The sequence below is a fragment of the Phyllobates terribilis genome, unplaced genomic scaffold (assembly GCF_046119375.1).
Source record: "Phyllobates terribilis strain yellow unplaced genomic scaffold, ASM4611937v1 Scaffold_8__6_contigs__length_399053987, whole genome shotgun sequence".
Classification (NCBI taxonomy): domain Eukaryota; kingdom Metazoa; phylum Chordata; class Amphibia; order Anura; family Dendrobatidae; genus Phyllobates; species Phyllobates terribilis.
In genome coordinates this window covers 362,918,820-362,934,660 of record NW_027362768.1, presented here as the reverse complement: position 1 = coordinate 362,934,660, position 15,841 = coordinate 362,918,820, and the positions used below count along the sequence as shown (strand labels likewise).

General features: G+C 46.7%; 1 protein-coding gene across 4 annotated transcripts in view; it reads right to left on the bottom strand.

Annotated features, from left to right (window-relative positions):
- Nucleotides 1–15,841, bottom strand: part of PLXNB1 (plexin B1) — a 152,999-nt gene that overhangs the window by 66,387 nt on the left and 70,771 nt on the right. The gene's annotated exons all lie outside the window — the stretch shown is intronic.

The following is a 15,841-nucleotide window of genomic DNA, read 5'->3' as shown; positions in this document are numbered from 1 at the left end:
CCTCTAGTGGCCTCTAGGAGAAGTGCAATGTTTTATAGTAGATGTCACAAACTTACCGTACATGTTTTTTTGCCGTCCATTTAACATAAAGCAAAAACTATTGAAGTTCTAACACAGGCCACTAGAGGTCAGTAGAAAAAGGCTTTCCACCATCTCACTTTACAGTCTGCTGTAAAACTGAATTAGGTTTTGGTTTTTCTATGTGGATAATGTCACAATTGCTTACACATTGGGAATATCCCATCGGGTGGCGTAATACCAGCCTTCAGGTCTCATTCAGACCACAGAACCCTATGCACAGAGTCTGTATACCGTGGCACGGAGACCGTACAGCCTTCGTGCGCTGCCATCTTATTAACTCATTATCATGGCCGGATTCTGGGAACCATCCACCACCTTCTTATAAAATAAGGAAGCGGCACTTCACCACCTGAGGCCGCTACGACAAGGAGGCTGATCTTGGCTTCAGTCATTTCCAGGAGTCTCAGCTTCTGTAACGTCTTATTTACTGCTGCAAAGATTCACATTTTACTGCCTGGAAGTGGGAATCCTAAGTAATGGGCAATTCAGTCTGCACCAATCCCCACAGAACACCTTAATACTTCAGAGCCGTAATATTAAGCCGACAGCTTGAGTTCTGCATTAAGACGTGCATAAGGACTGGGGTCAAAACTCCATTTAGGAACCATTAAAAGAGGAGGCTTAATACTATATAATTATGTTTCCTTCCTGAGATACTTGGATGAAAAGCCGCCGGTGTATTAACTCACAGGTTATTGGATGGTTTATCACAGACAGGATATAGAGAAAATGTAAAAAAGAACTGAATCTATTGAGATCAAAGTGAAGATCCGCACCTGATCGACTGTTCCATAAAGGTAATGTCAAGTTTACACATAGGAAATGTAACAAATCAGCACCATAATGTAGTATAGTAAACCTACACTGATCCTGAGTTACATCCTGTATTATACTCCAGGGCTGCACTCACTATTCTGCTGGTGCAGTCACTGCGTACATACATTACATTACTGATCCTGAGTTACATCCTGCCTTATACTCCAGAGCTGCACTCACTATTCTGCTGGTGCAGTCACTGTGTACATACATTACATTACTGATCCTGTACTGATCCTGAGTTACATCCTGTATTATACTCCAGGGCTGCACTCACTATTCTGCTGGTGCAGTCACTGTGTACATACATTACATTACTGATCCTGTACTAATCCTGAGTTACATCCTGTATTATACTCCAGAGCTGCACTCACTATTCTGCTGGTGGAGTCACTGTGTACATACATTACATTACTGATCCTGAGTTACATCCTGTATTATACTCCAGAGCTGCACTCACTATTCTGCTGGTGCAGTCACTGCGTACATACATTACATTACTGATCCTGAGTTACATCCTGCCTTATACTCCAGAGCTGCACTCACTATTCTGCTGGTGCAGTCACTGTGTACATACATTACATTACTGATCCTGTACTGATCCTGAGTTACATCCTGTATTATACTCCAGGGCTGCACTCACTATTCTGCTGGTGCAGTCACTGTGTACGTACATTACATTACTGATCCTGTACTGATCCTGAGTTACATCCTGCCTTATACTCCAGAGCTGCACTCACTATTCTGCTGGTGCAGTCACTGTGTACATACATTACATTACTGATCCTGTACTGATCCTGAGTTACATCCTGTATTATACTCCAGGGCTGCACTCACTATTCTGCTGGTGCAGTCACTGTGTACATACATTACATTACTGATCCTGTACTAATCCTGAGTTACATCCTGTATTATACTCCAGAGCTGCACTCACTATTCTGCTGGTGGAGTCACTGTGTACATACATTACATTACTGATCCTGAGTTACATCCTGTATTATACTCCAGAGCTGCACTCACTATTCTGCTGGTGCAGTCACTCTGTACATACATTACATTACTGATCCTGTACTGATCCTGAGTTACATCCTGTATTATCCTCCAGAGCTGCACTCACTATTCTGCTGGTGCAGTCACTGTGTACATACATTATATTACTTATCCTGAACTGATTCTGATTTACAACTCGAGAGCTGCAACTGCAATTCTGCAAGCTTTAGAGATTAAATCTTCCAGCAGGTCTTGTGGGGTCTTGTACTTAACTTACTCTGTTGATCTCATACTCCGCCCAACAACACACCAGGTGGTCATCCGTTTATTTGATGGTAGCAGCCATGTAATACTACATTTTCCCTCTAGAGGCCGCCATAGAAAATCTCTTGTCTCTACCTGCAATATTGGAAAGTTTTCTCCCACATTTTTCTCAAAGTTTTTAAATCCCGATCCCACATTATCCATCTGCGGTCCAGAGCAGGTCTTTATGTTTTATTTAATAAGTGGATGGATTGCAGAGAAACCCTCTTAAATTGGACACACCCCTTTAAATAAAGTGAAGCTCCATGATGCATTGCAGCCTCCTATGCCGACACTTAAAACTTACAAACAATGGTGGTAGAATCGTCCCTAAATATTACATTTTCCTTTCTGCAGGAGATCCAGAAGCTTCAGTGTAATCCATCGGGCTCCGTCGTGTTACTACCTGCTCGAAATATTTCCAGCGAGAGCGCGAGATCCGGGAATCCAGTGTTCCTCGATGCTGGAGTTTGTCCACAAGCAGTAATTAGTCTACTGTGTGATCTAATCACTGTTTTCCTTAATTGCAGACACATAACCCCGGGCTGGTTCCCTCATTGCTGCAACTTGTCCTCTACCAGATACTCCCATTGTCTTCTAATCGCACCGTATCGCGCATTGTCTGACATTTTTTTGGAGCCCATTATGGGATTAGGAGAATATTTGATGGTGACAACTTCTTTCTCTTTCTTTAAGCTGAATAGTTGGTAATTAACTGTCAGATCTGGGAATGAAATATCGATATCTCTAAAGCTGTGGGGCCGCGGGGAACTGCGGCCGAACCGTGGGGAACTGCGGCCGAACCGTGGGGAACTGCCGCCGAACCGCGGGGAACTGCGGCCAGACCGCGGGGAACTGCGGCCAGACCGCGGGGAACTGCGGCCAGACCACGGGGAACTGCGGCCAGACCACGGGGAACTGCGGCCGAACCATGTGGACGAACCGCGGGGAACTGCAGCCGAAACATGGGGCCGCGGGGAACTGCGGCCGACAGTGGGGAACTGCGGCCAGACCGTGGGGAACTGCGGCCAGACCATGGGGCCGAACAGTGGGGAACTGCGGCCGAACCGTGTGGACGAACCGCGGGGAACTGCGGCCGAACCGTGTGGATGAACCGCGGAGAACTGCGGCCGCACCGTGTGGACGAACCGCAGGGAACTGCGGCCGAACCGTGTGGACGAACCGCGGGGAACTGCGGCCGAACCGTGTGGACGAACCGCGGGGAACTGCGGCCGAACCGTGGGGAACTGCGACCGAATCGTGGTGCCGAAAAGTGGGGAACTGCGGCCGAACCGTGGGGCCGAACAGTGGGGAACTGTGGCCAGAACATGGGGAACTGTGGCCGAACTGTGGGGAACTGCGGCCGAACCGTGTGGACGAACCGCGGGCAACTGCGGCCGAACCGTGTGGACGAACCGCGGGCAACTGCGGCCACACCTTGGGGCCGCAGGGAACTGCGGCAGAACCGTGGGGCCGTGAGGAACTGCGGCCGAACCGTGGGGTCACGGGGAACTGCGGCTGAACCATGGGGCACTGCGGCCCATCCGTGGGGAACTGCGGCCCATCCGCGGGGCTGCAGGGAACTACAGCCGATCGGTGGTGAATCCTCAAGGCGTGCACACTGTCAGGATTCTTCCGCTGATCTGGGAGTAGGAGGGCACGTGATCACAAATATGCAGTTTGCAAACATACGGTCATGTGCCGACTAGACGTATGTGGCCTCCCTTAATACAAGTGAATTGAACGAGATCAGACACGTCTAGTCAGAATGTGTCCGGATGTATGCAAATCGCATACTTGTGATCAACTGACCACCTGCGCGCGGCAATGGAGAATCCTAACAGTACACATTGTGCACGCTGTGAAGATTCACAAGTCTGCAGTCACAGAGTGACTTGCAGACGTTAGCCCCAAGCCTGGACAACCCCTTTAAAGAGACCAGCTGTGTATGGCGTTGGATTAGCAATGCTCCATGGGAAAAAGATATGCAAATTGTCTTTCTCCCAAAATGCTAGCTATTCGATACTGCCACCTGTTGGGGGTAGGTACCACCCCTATAAATCCATGTCCGTGCCTTACAACATGCGCAGAGATGGGCTCGGCTAATATTCTTAGTCATTCAGTAAGGCTCATTAAAGGGCCGGACCTTGACTTTTATTAGGGTCCATACCTTCCTCCAATAGGTGGCTCTGGCAAGACCTATTTTTTTTTCCCCTCCGGGAGAAAGCTCATTTGTATCCGCGGAGAGCACAGTATTAGCATAGGACCATTGTCTCCATCCTCGGCTGATACATTGTATCCTTGGAATGACAGCTCATAGATTACAGTGACACATTTTATGCTCATGGTTCCAATTTGCATATGATTTTCTAAAAATAATTTCTGGATGGAAAGAGGATTTTGGCTCATGTCCATCATCCCTCCAGGGTAGAGAAGCGACACCTTGTTGGGGTCCTTGGAAAAGGTATCTGGGAGCCGGAGATCCAAATGAGGTCATGGAAGCTGAATCCGCAGCAGCTCAGGTCCGTTCTTGCACCGCATGTCTCTGTGCAAATCCCTCTGGATGGCAGAGGAGTTCACTAAATCCTGACGGCTTTTGGTAATGGAAATCACAGACTGCCAAGGTTGTGTAGAGCAGATTGGAGAACGGAGTAATCACTTTGATATGGTTTCTTCTGACCCTTCATCCCAGCTATCTCAGACCCATCCCTTTATCGGCTTAATCAAGGTATCTGACCTGAAAGTTTATCCAGGGTGTGTAAAGTTTTGCAACCATTTTATTGCTCTGATGCAACCAAGATAAAAAAGTAAATAAAACTTTGGAAACAGTTTGGATTAAAAATTGCCTACAGTTTTGTGTATACAGGCCCCATGCAGAACTATGTGTAATCATTACAAAAAGCAGAGTTACTCCATACTATACAAAAAAAATAATTTATAATCAAGATCGTTCATTTTTTGGTAGCACGACTGCAGGATCAGACTACGCAAAGTTTCTTTATAGTCTGTTACCATGGCGACGCATTGAAGTGAGAGTGCAGAAGAGGAACTTTCTTTTGAAATATTAACTAAAGGACTGCCCTAACTGAGTCCGACTACTGGGCCCTCCAACGATCAAAGCCTCAGAGATCCCCTATCCTGCTGGGACCTCCAACGAGCAAACCCTCGGAGATCCCCTATCCTGCTGGGACCTCCAACGATCAGACCCTCAGAGATCACCTATCCTGCTAGGACCTCCAACGATCAGACCCTCAGAGATCACCTATCCTGCTGGGACCTCCAACGATCAGACCCTCAGAGATCACCTATCCTGCTGGGACCTCCAACGATCAGACCCTCAGAGATCACCTTTTTCTGCTGGGACCTCCAACGATCAGACCCTCAGAGATCACCTATCCTGCTGGGACCTCCAGCGATCAGACCCTCAGAGATCCTCTATCCTGCTGAGCCCTCCAACAATCAGACCCTCAGAGATCCCCTATCCTGCTGGGACCTCCAATGAGCAGACCCACAGAGATCACCGATCCTGCTGGGACATTCCCCTTAAAATAATAGCATCATCAGATTCCTTTAATATGGCATCAAATAGGCCAGAAATTCTGTAAATCGAACACATTCTGAATCAGGAATACTTCGTAAGACGACGCGAGAACAAATGATAAACCGGCGCCTATTACCATCTACTAAATACTGGAATAAAGGAATTTTACTATTATAATAGTGATCATTCTAAAATATAATAGACTTTAGATCTTAAAGGGTTAATTCTGAAATATACCCATGGGATGGGATTCTCCTCGGATCTGAAGCGTTGGTCCCCAGGGGTTAATTTATGCCAATAGCTGCTTATTCTTCCCTCCCCCCCGGGGTAATTTCTGTCTCGGGGAGCGATTTATCTGGAGGATACGCTGGGTTTCTTGGCAGTATTCAGAGGACAATACGCAGACCTCATTAAATAGGACAAGGAGGCCGCCTGGTCCTCCAAGGAGCCACGCTAATTGCAGCGATACGTTAAGTAGTAGGAGCTGACGCTTTACAGGACAAAGAGCATTTACAGATCTGTAATGTCAGACACAAAGGGATTACAAAATGTACACCCGATCCGCTCAGTTACACGTCACCCCATCTGACCGGGGAACATCCAGCCCAAAAATATATATATATATATATAATCGTCTTATCCCGTCTGTCTGTCTGTCTTTCTGTCCAGGAAATCCCGTGTCGCTGATTGGTCTGGCCGCGGCCAATCAGAGATGCGGGATTTGAGAAAAAGATGGCAGCCGTTAGCGGCTCATCTGCAGGACGCTAGCCACTCATCTCCCCGCTGCTGGCAGCACAAGTACCCCGACGGGCGGCGCCACTGACCTCCATGCAGCTACCGTCGGGAGATCAGAAGCTTGGGCCACTGATCTCCCGACAGCAAGTGTGAAGGGAGGGACGGCGCCGCTGCCCGGTCCTCAGTAATACGGTTCACTGATTGGTCGCGGCCAGCGGCCAATCAGCGATTTTAGCGCCAAATTTAAACACCGCTCTGCTGATTGGTGGCGGCCGCCGGCCGCGACCAATCAGCGAGATTGGCGCCAAATTTAAACAACGCTCTGCTGATTGCGCCCGGTCGGCCGCATACATATTCTAGAATACCCGATGCGTCAGAATCGGGCCACCATCTAGTATACAGTACAGACCAAAAGTTTGGACACACCTTCTCATTTAAAGATTTTTCGGTATTTTCATGACTATGAAAATTGTACATTCACTCTGAAGGCATCAAAACTATGAATTAACACATGTGGAATTATATACTTAACAAAAAAGTGTGAAACAACTGAAAATATGTCTTATATTCTAGGTTCTTCAAAGTAGCCGCCTTTTGCTTTGATGGCTGCTTTGCACACTCTTGGCATTCTCTTGATGAGCTTCAAGAGGTAGTCACCGGAAATGGTTTTCACTTCACAGGTGTGCCCTGTCAGGTTTAATAAGTGGGATTTCTTGCCTTATAAATGGGGTTGGGACCATCAGTTGTGTTGTGCAGAAGTCTGGTGGATACACAGCTGATTGTCCTACTGAATAGACTGTTAGAATTTGTATTATGGCAAGAAAAAAACAGCTAAGAAAAGAAAAACGAGTGGCCATCATTACTTTAAGAAATGAAGGTCAGTCAGTGCGAAAAATTGGGAAAACTTTGGTCTGTACTATATATATATATATATATATATATATATATATATATATATATATATATATATATATATATATATATATATATATATATATATATATATATATATATATAGACAATCCCATATAGAAAGAATTTGTGCCCCTTCTTTCTGCAAAGCTTAGATCAAAGTTAAGTGAAGGGGGAGGAGGTGAGCTGTGACATCTATTGTGAATGGTGGATCCTATGTTATCTACTGTATATAGAGGGGTTATCAGTCATTGTACAGGAGGAAGTGAGCTGTGACATCCCTTATTGTGAATGGTGGATCCTGTGTTATCTACTGTATATAGAGGTGTTATCAGTCATTGTACAGAAGGAGGAGGGAGTGAGCTATGACATCTATTATGAATGGTGGATCCTGTATTATCTACTGTATATAGAGGTGTTATCAGTCATTGTACAGGAGGAAGTGAGCTGTGAAATCACCTATTGTGAATGGTGGATCCTGTGTTATCTACTGTATATAGAGGTGTTATCAGTCACTGTACAGGAGGAGGAGGTGAGCTGTGACATCCCTTATTGTGAATGGTGGATCCTGTGTTATCTACTGTATATAGAGGTGTTATCAGTCATTGTACAGGAGGAAGTGAGCTGTGACAACACCTATTGTGAATGGTGGATCCTGTGTTATCTACTGTATATAGAGGTGTTATCAGTCACTGTTATTATATCTGTATTTTTAATTATATATCTGAACAGAACAGTAAGTGATTCTAGTATTAGACTCTATGGCTGGTGTGCACCGCGATCTGGTGGATATAGCCTCCTTTGAATAGAAGGGATCCGGTGGATATAGCCTCCTGGGTATAGAAGGGATCCGGTGGATATAGCCTCCTGGATATAGAATGGATCGGGTGGATATAGCCTCCTTTATATAGAAGGGATCCTTTGGTTATAGCCTCCTGGATATAGAAGGGATCCTTTGGTTATAGCCTCCTGAATATAGAAGGGATCCTTTGGATATAGCCTCCTGGATATAGAAGGGATCTGGTGGATATAGCCTCCTGGATATAGCCTCCTGGATATAGAAGGGATCCGGTGAATATAGAAGGGATCTGGTAGATATTAGACTCCTGGATATAGAAGGGATCCGGTGGATATAGACTCCTGATGGGACAAGCCTACAAGTGTCCCCCAAGCAGGGCTGGATTATGTGCAGGACACAGAGTCCCATGGCCTCAAATAACTTAAAAATCTGCAGTCATCTCCATAACTTCCAGTGAAAACACATGTGAGGGCCCACAGCTCCTTGGTGTGATAATGGTCAAGTGGGTGGGATTAAGGGAACCCAACAACCCCTAATCCAGGACAGCATTTTGCACAGATGTAGCAGAGCTGAAGACATCATTTCACCCCTTTGAATTATGTTACAAGTATCTCCTGGGTGTATCGCGGTTACATGCCCTCCTGTGATATCATCGGAACCAGAACCAAATGTCACGCTCGGCTCTGCTACATCCGTACATTAAACATGCTAAACAGTCAGAATTCATTATCTCGGTAAAGCGTTGCCCAATGATCCACAATTTACTAGGAATGTGCAGATTAGCAGGATGAAGTCATTAATGTTTGTGTCTCATCGCACTACAACATATGATTTAATTACAGCCTTATAATAAACGGCTGCTCTATCAAGGTATCTGTACAGGACCACACCTGAGCCGCGTCTGCCGGGAACGAAACACGCGGAAAGAGAATTTACATTTAAAAGGTTGGGCGATGACCTCTATAGCTGCCATATTTGCCATCACCCAACTTTCCCAGACTCCTGAATGGCAAATCCAATATCTACTTGTCAGTCTAGAAATAGTGGATGATAACCTCTTAAATTTTTTTTTTTACAGATTGGCTTAAAACACTTTTTCTCTCTTTTTTCGTCATCAACCACAATGCACAGATCCGGCGAGAGACTGCAAAGATCCGCGCAGCAGGACGGAATAATAGGTCGCTGTGCCTTTAACAGAGTCATCACAATTATCAGTGCTGGATGCGGTCCACGGCCGGTCCTCCGGGAACGCCCGAACTTGTAACTAATCCCCTGTTTTCATTCCTTGGAGGATATCCTCTATTCATCTATTTCATTATTCATTATATCGGCTTTTGCAGATTGTCTGTTCCTTTAAAATAAATAAATATATAATTGGGCGTCTGCAGCCGAGCAAAGAAATCTGCTGTTTGATGTGAGTGGAACTGTGCTCAAATATTGATGAATTAATAGGAAAGGGCGACGTCAGATCTGGATTTCCTCAGCTTGATATATTTGATGTTTTAGGACCAGATCTGTGTGAAGCCAAAGTAATTGGGCGGATGGAGTGCGGGTATTATAGAAGGCCATCTCCGGCCAACACGTGGAGGACGACGACAGAAAAACTCTACAGCATCCGCCTGAATTAGATAATTACCCCCCATACCTCTATGTAACATCAATACCTCCTCTGTACAATGCATACAGCATTTAGAAAGGGCAGAACATAGAAAATCAGCATTATGGCGTTTTTAGATCCAAAATTATGAGCAGCGTTATTTCTTAATATATCTTTATAGCGGTCAGAGCTCAGTTCTGCTGATACAGAGCCTCCAAATCCCCTGCATAGCCAGAAGTACATGAAAACAATCGGACTACCTGCAGCCACCACTAGGGGGAGCTCCCTGTATACAGAGATACATGATAAGATTCTGTCTGCAGCCACCACTAGGAGGAGCTCGCTGTATACAGATATACATGATAAGCTTCTGTCTGCAGCCACCATTAGGGGGAGCTCCCTGTATACAGAGATACATGATAAAATTCTATCTGCAGCCACCACTAGGTGGGGCTCCCTGTATACAGAGATACATGATAAGATTCTGTCTGCAGCTACCACTAAGGGGAGCTCCCTGTATACAGAGATACATGATAAGATCTGTCTGCAGTCACCATTAGGGGGAGCTCCCTGTATACAGAGATACATGATAAAATTCTATCTGCAGCCACCACTAGGTGGGGCTCCCTGTATACAGAGATACATGATAAGATTCTGTCTGCAGATACCACTAGGGGGAGCTCCCTGTATACAGAGATACATGATAAGATTCTGTCTGTAGCTACCACTAAGGGGAGCTTCCTGTATACAGAGATACATGATAAGATTCTGTCTGCAGATACCACTAGGGGGAGCTTCCTGTATACAGAGATACATGATAAGATTCTGTCTGCAGCTACCACTAAGGGGAGCTTCCTGTATACAGAGATACATGATAAGATTCTGTCTGCAGCTACCACTAAGGGGAGCTTCCTGTATACAGAGATACATGATAAGATTCTGTCTGCAGATACCACTAAGGGGAGCTTCCTGTATACAGAGATACATGATAAGATTCTGTCTGCAGCTACCACTAAGGGGAGCTTCCTGTATACAGAGATACATGATAAGATTCTGTCTGCAGCTACCACTAAGGGGAGCTTCCTGTATACAGAGATACATGATAAGATTCGGTCTGCAGATACCACTAGGGGGAGCTCCCTGTATACAGAGATACATGATAAGATTCTGTCTGCAGTCACCACTAGGGGGAGTTCCCTGTATACAAAGATACATGATAAGATTCTGTCTGCAGCCACCACTAGGGGGAGCTCCCTGTATACAGAGATACATGATAAGATTCTGTCTGCAGCCACCACTAGGGGGAGCTCCCTGTATAAAGAGATACATGATAAGATTCTGTCTGCAGCCACCACTAGGGGGAGCTCCCTGTATACAGAGATACATGATAAGATTCTGTCTGCAGCCACCACTAGGGGGAGCTCCCTGTATAAAGAGATACATGATAAGATTCTGTCTGCAGCCACCACTAGGGGGAGCTCCCTGTATACAGAGATACATGATAAGATTCTGTCTGCAGCCACCACTAGGGGGAGCTCCCTGTATACAGAGATACATGATAAGATTCTGTCTGCAGCCACCACTAGGGGGAGCTCCCTGTATACAGAGATACATGATAAGATTCTGTCTGCAGCCACCACTAGGGGGAGCTCCCTGTATACAGAGATACATGATAAGATTCTCTCTGACTCACACTGTGGATGGTGCAGTAGGCTCCCCCTAGTGGTGTTTGAAGGCAGAATCATATCTCTTGATAATAGTCTTATCTCTATCATTACATATATGATAGATTGCGCTCAGTTAGGTGTATTTTCCACTTATTGACAGATGTGTTACACCCGGATGTCGCCTTCTTAGAAATCCCAATGCAGGAAACCACATAGAACTTCAAATATTCATATAAGCCGCAAACTGCTGCTCGGAATAAATCTCCACATCTGGAATCTATCCCCATAGCCTTCAGTAGATGCCAGCTTTTATGATGCAGCCACCAGCTGTACCCAGATCTCACCCCAGAACACTTCTATGACATAAAAGCCTCGCTCCTCATCATACGATTCATGGAGGAAGTCACGGCGGCTCCTCACTTTCATCTACGCGCACTTTAGGAACAGACCACTTTAACAGATTTTCCTTATGATATTTTACATGATCGCTGCTAGGAAGTCATTGCCAAGAAGGCTAAAGCCTATCGGGCAACCAATGCAATGGCAGCGTAGCATTCACGGAAAAGATTGCCAGCTCCTCAGCCACTGACTGGTTCAGCTGCCAATAGGGCCCCTGTCACTTTACAAGGACCCTGACAGTTATAAACTGCTACAAAACTTTCTATTATATCCCTTAGTCAATTACTCAAAATCCATTAGCCAATGCATGCGCATGATCGCTCAGGTGTCCGGCGGGCGTATCCAGATTGTTTAAGTGTCCTGGTCACGCCCGGGGGGGGGGCACTCAGTCTGGATACACTGAAGGGGGCGGCACTGGGTCTGGATACGCTCCCCCGGGGGGCGGCACTGGGCCTGGATACGCTCGGGGGGGTCGGCACTGGGCCTGGATACGCTCGGGGGTGGGGGGGAATCGGCTATCGGTCTGGATACGCTCGAAAGGGAGGGAGGGGGCAACTCGGCCTGGATACGCCCTGGGAAGGGCACTCGGTCTGGATACGCCCCGGGAAGGGCGCTCGGTCTGGATACGCCCCGGGAAGGGCGCTCGGTCTGGATACGCCCCGGGAAGGGCGCTCGGTCTGGATACGCCCCGGGAAGGGCGCTCGGTCTGGATATGCCCCGGGAAGGGCGCTCGGTCTGGATACGCCCCGGGAAGGGCGCTCGGTCTGGATACGCCCCGAGAAGGGCACTCGGTCTGGATACGCCCCGGGATGGGCACTCGGTCTGGATACGCCCCGGGAAGGGCACTCGGTCTGGATACGCCCCGGGAAGGGCACTCGGTCTGGATACGCCCCGGGATGGGCACTCGGTCTGGATACGCCCCGGGATGGGCACTCGGTCTGGATACGCCCCGGGATGGGCACTCGGTCTGGATACGCCCCGGGATGGGCACTCGGTCTGGATACGCCCGGGATGGGCACTCGGTCTGGATACACCCCGGGATGGGCACTCGGTCTGGATACGCCCCGTGATGGGCACTCGGTCTGGATACGCCGGGGGTGGGGGGGCACTCGGTCTGGATACGCCGGGGGTGGGGGGGCACTCGGTCTGGATACGCCGGGGGTGGGGGGGCACTCGGTCTGGATACGCCGGGGGTGGGGGGGCACTCGGTGTGGATACGCCCCGGGAAGGGCACTCGGTGTGGATACGCCCCGGGAAGGGCACTCGGTGTGGATACGCCCCGGGAAGGGCACTCGGTGTGGATACGCCCCGGGAAGGGCACTCGGTCTGTATACGCCAGGGGTGGGGGGGCGCTCGGTCTGGATAGGCCCGGGGGAGGGGGGGGTGGCACTCAGAAAGGATAATCATTTTATTTATATTACGCCAACAAGTTGGACGACATATTCAGTAAAATAAGCTGAAATTAATAAGCCACGTGTTTCCAATACATTAAGGGCATAAATGGATTACGAGTAAAGTGCAAACTCAAGGAAAGGTGTAAAAAGTCAATAAAATGCAAGATAATTGACACAGAAAATGAAGAGTAAGTGGAGTGCGTCCCGGCAGGAGAGAGAATTACAAGCCCCGTATTGATCGGGTCGGGCAGTAATTTGTTTAGATGATGCACATGTGCGGATAAATGTGGCTGCAGCGGATGGAGGCGTCTTAATTCGTGGCAAGACGTCTATTGTAGGGGTAAGTCGCCTTCGGGTCCATGAACAGGGTAAAATCCGAAATGCTGCACCCATGTAAAAATAGGGAAATATATGAGGCTATAATATACCTTCTCCGAGCTAAAAATGTTAAAGTGAGCAATAAAATTATGGAAGTTCCCCATACTGGAGGAGGAGAATGTCATGGCAGATGGTGGCACATTGACAATCACTTTTCTAACCCAGAAATGTGCACAGATCAGTTGTCACTTCCCGACCCTCACTCCACTTGGTAGCTGGTCCCAGCAGGGGGCGATATAAAGAGTACAGGAGAAAGGAGAATATGGCATCTGTGCTTCGTCCTGATGGGAAGTAAATCTCATTATGCAGTTAGTCCAATTTATGCCAAGATCAATTTTTACTGGACCTGTCCTTTAATACATAAAGTAATGCTTGTTCATACTGCTGCAAATTGTAAGCAAATTCTGTCCCGGTCTGGGAATAACACGAAATGTCAGCGACTGTGTATTAGAGTCAAATTAAAAAATGTTTTAAAGGTCACCTAATACCACACATTATGTGAGTCAATGCAAATAATTTTGTGACCAATTATATACTGTATGCACATTTATTATACAGCGGGTGAAATAAGTATTGAACACGTCAGCAATTTTCTAGCTAAATCTATTTCTAAAAGTGCTATTGACATGAAATTCTCACCGGATGTCAATAACAACAACCCATCCAACCCACATGTGCAAAGAAATCACCATAGATGTCCATAAATTATGTGAAATAACTCAGGGAAAAAGTACAGAACACATGAAGAAAGAGGTGCAAAAAGCCCTGAAAAGTCCTGACACCAGCTGAGATCTATCAGTAATCAGAAAGCAATCCTGCCACTTCGTGACAAATAAGATCAGCTGATGGCCGATAAAGTATCCACTGCCAAGGTGCCACACAAGAAACTTCTCATGATGGGTAAAACCATTGAACCGTCTCAAGACCTTCGCAACCTTATTGTTACAAAACATACTGATGGCATTGGTTACAGAAGAATTTCTAAACTACTGAAGGTTCCAGTGAGCACTGTTGCGGCTATAATCCAGAAAGGAAAACATCATTTCACCATAAGCCGGCCACGACCAGTAGTGAAAAGAATTATCAGAAGAGTTGTCCAATAACCAAAGACCATCTGTGGAGACCTACAGAAAGACTTGGAATTAGCAGGTATAATTGTTTCAAATAAAACTATAAATAATGCATTCATCCTCCATGGCCTGTATGCACGCTCACCACGCAGCCTCCATGGCCTGTATGCACGCTCACCACGCCGCCTCCATGGCCTGTATGCACGCTCACCACGCCGCCTCCATGGCCTGTATGCACGCTCACCACGCCGCCTCCATGGCCTGTATGCACGCTCACCACGCAGCCTCCATGGCCTGTATGCACGCTCACCACGCAGCCTCCATGGCCTGTATGCACGCTCACTACGCAAGACTCCAAACAAAAAGCATGTTCAAGTGTGTTTACAGTTTGTTCAACAACATTTAGATAAGCCTGTGAAACACTGGGAGAACATAGTTTAATTTTGTTCTCATCTGACCACACTGTTTGGATGCCATAATACACACCATGTTCGGAGGCCAAAAGACACTGCATATCACCCCAAAAACACCATACCAACAGGGAGGTTTGGAGGTGGAATCATCATGCTGTGGGGCTGATTTTCTGCATTCAGCCCTGGCAAACTTCATGTAATTGAAGTAAGGATAAATGGACAAATGTACTGAGACATTCTTGATAAAAATTTGCCATCTACTAGGATGATGAAGATGAAACGAGGGTGGACATTTCAGCAAAACAAATATCCCAAACACACAGCGAAGTAAACTCTTAACTGGTTCCAGAGAAAGAAAATAAAGCTGCTAGAATGGCTGAGCCGATCACCGTATGGAAGGAATTAAAGCTCAGAGTTCATGGAAGGAGCCCACGGAAGCTTCAGGATGCGAATAGTGTTTGTCTGGAAGAATGGGCCAAAATCACACCTGAGCAATGCCCGCGACTAGTTTCTCCATACAGAAGGCATCTTGAAACTTCATCCCCAACAAAGGCTTTTTTTTTACCAAGTAATAAAAAAATTTCAGTAAGCGTGTTCAATACTTTTTCCCTGTGTCATTTCTCATTATTACACATAACTTATGGAAATCTGTGATTTCTTTGCCTGTGTAGATTGGATGGATTGTTACTGCACATCTGGTGAGCATTTCATGTCAATAGCACCTTTAGCATTATACTGACTTAGAC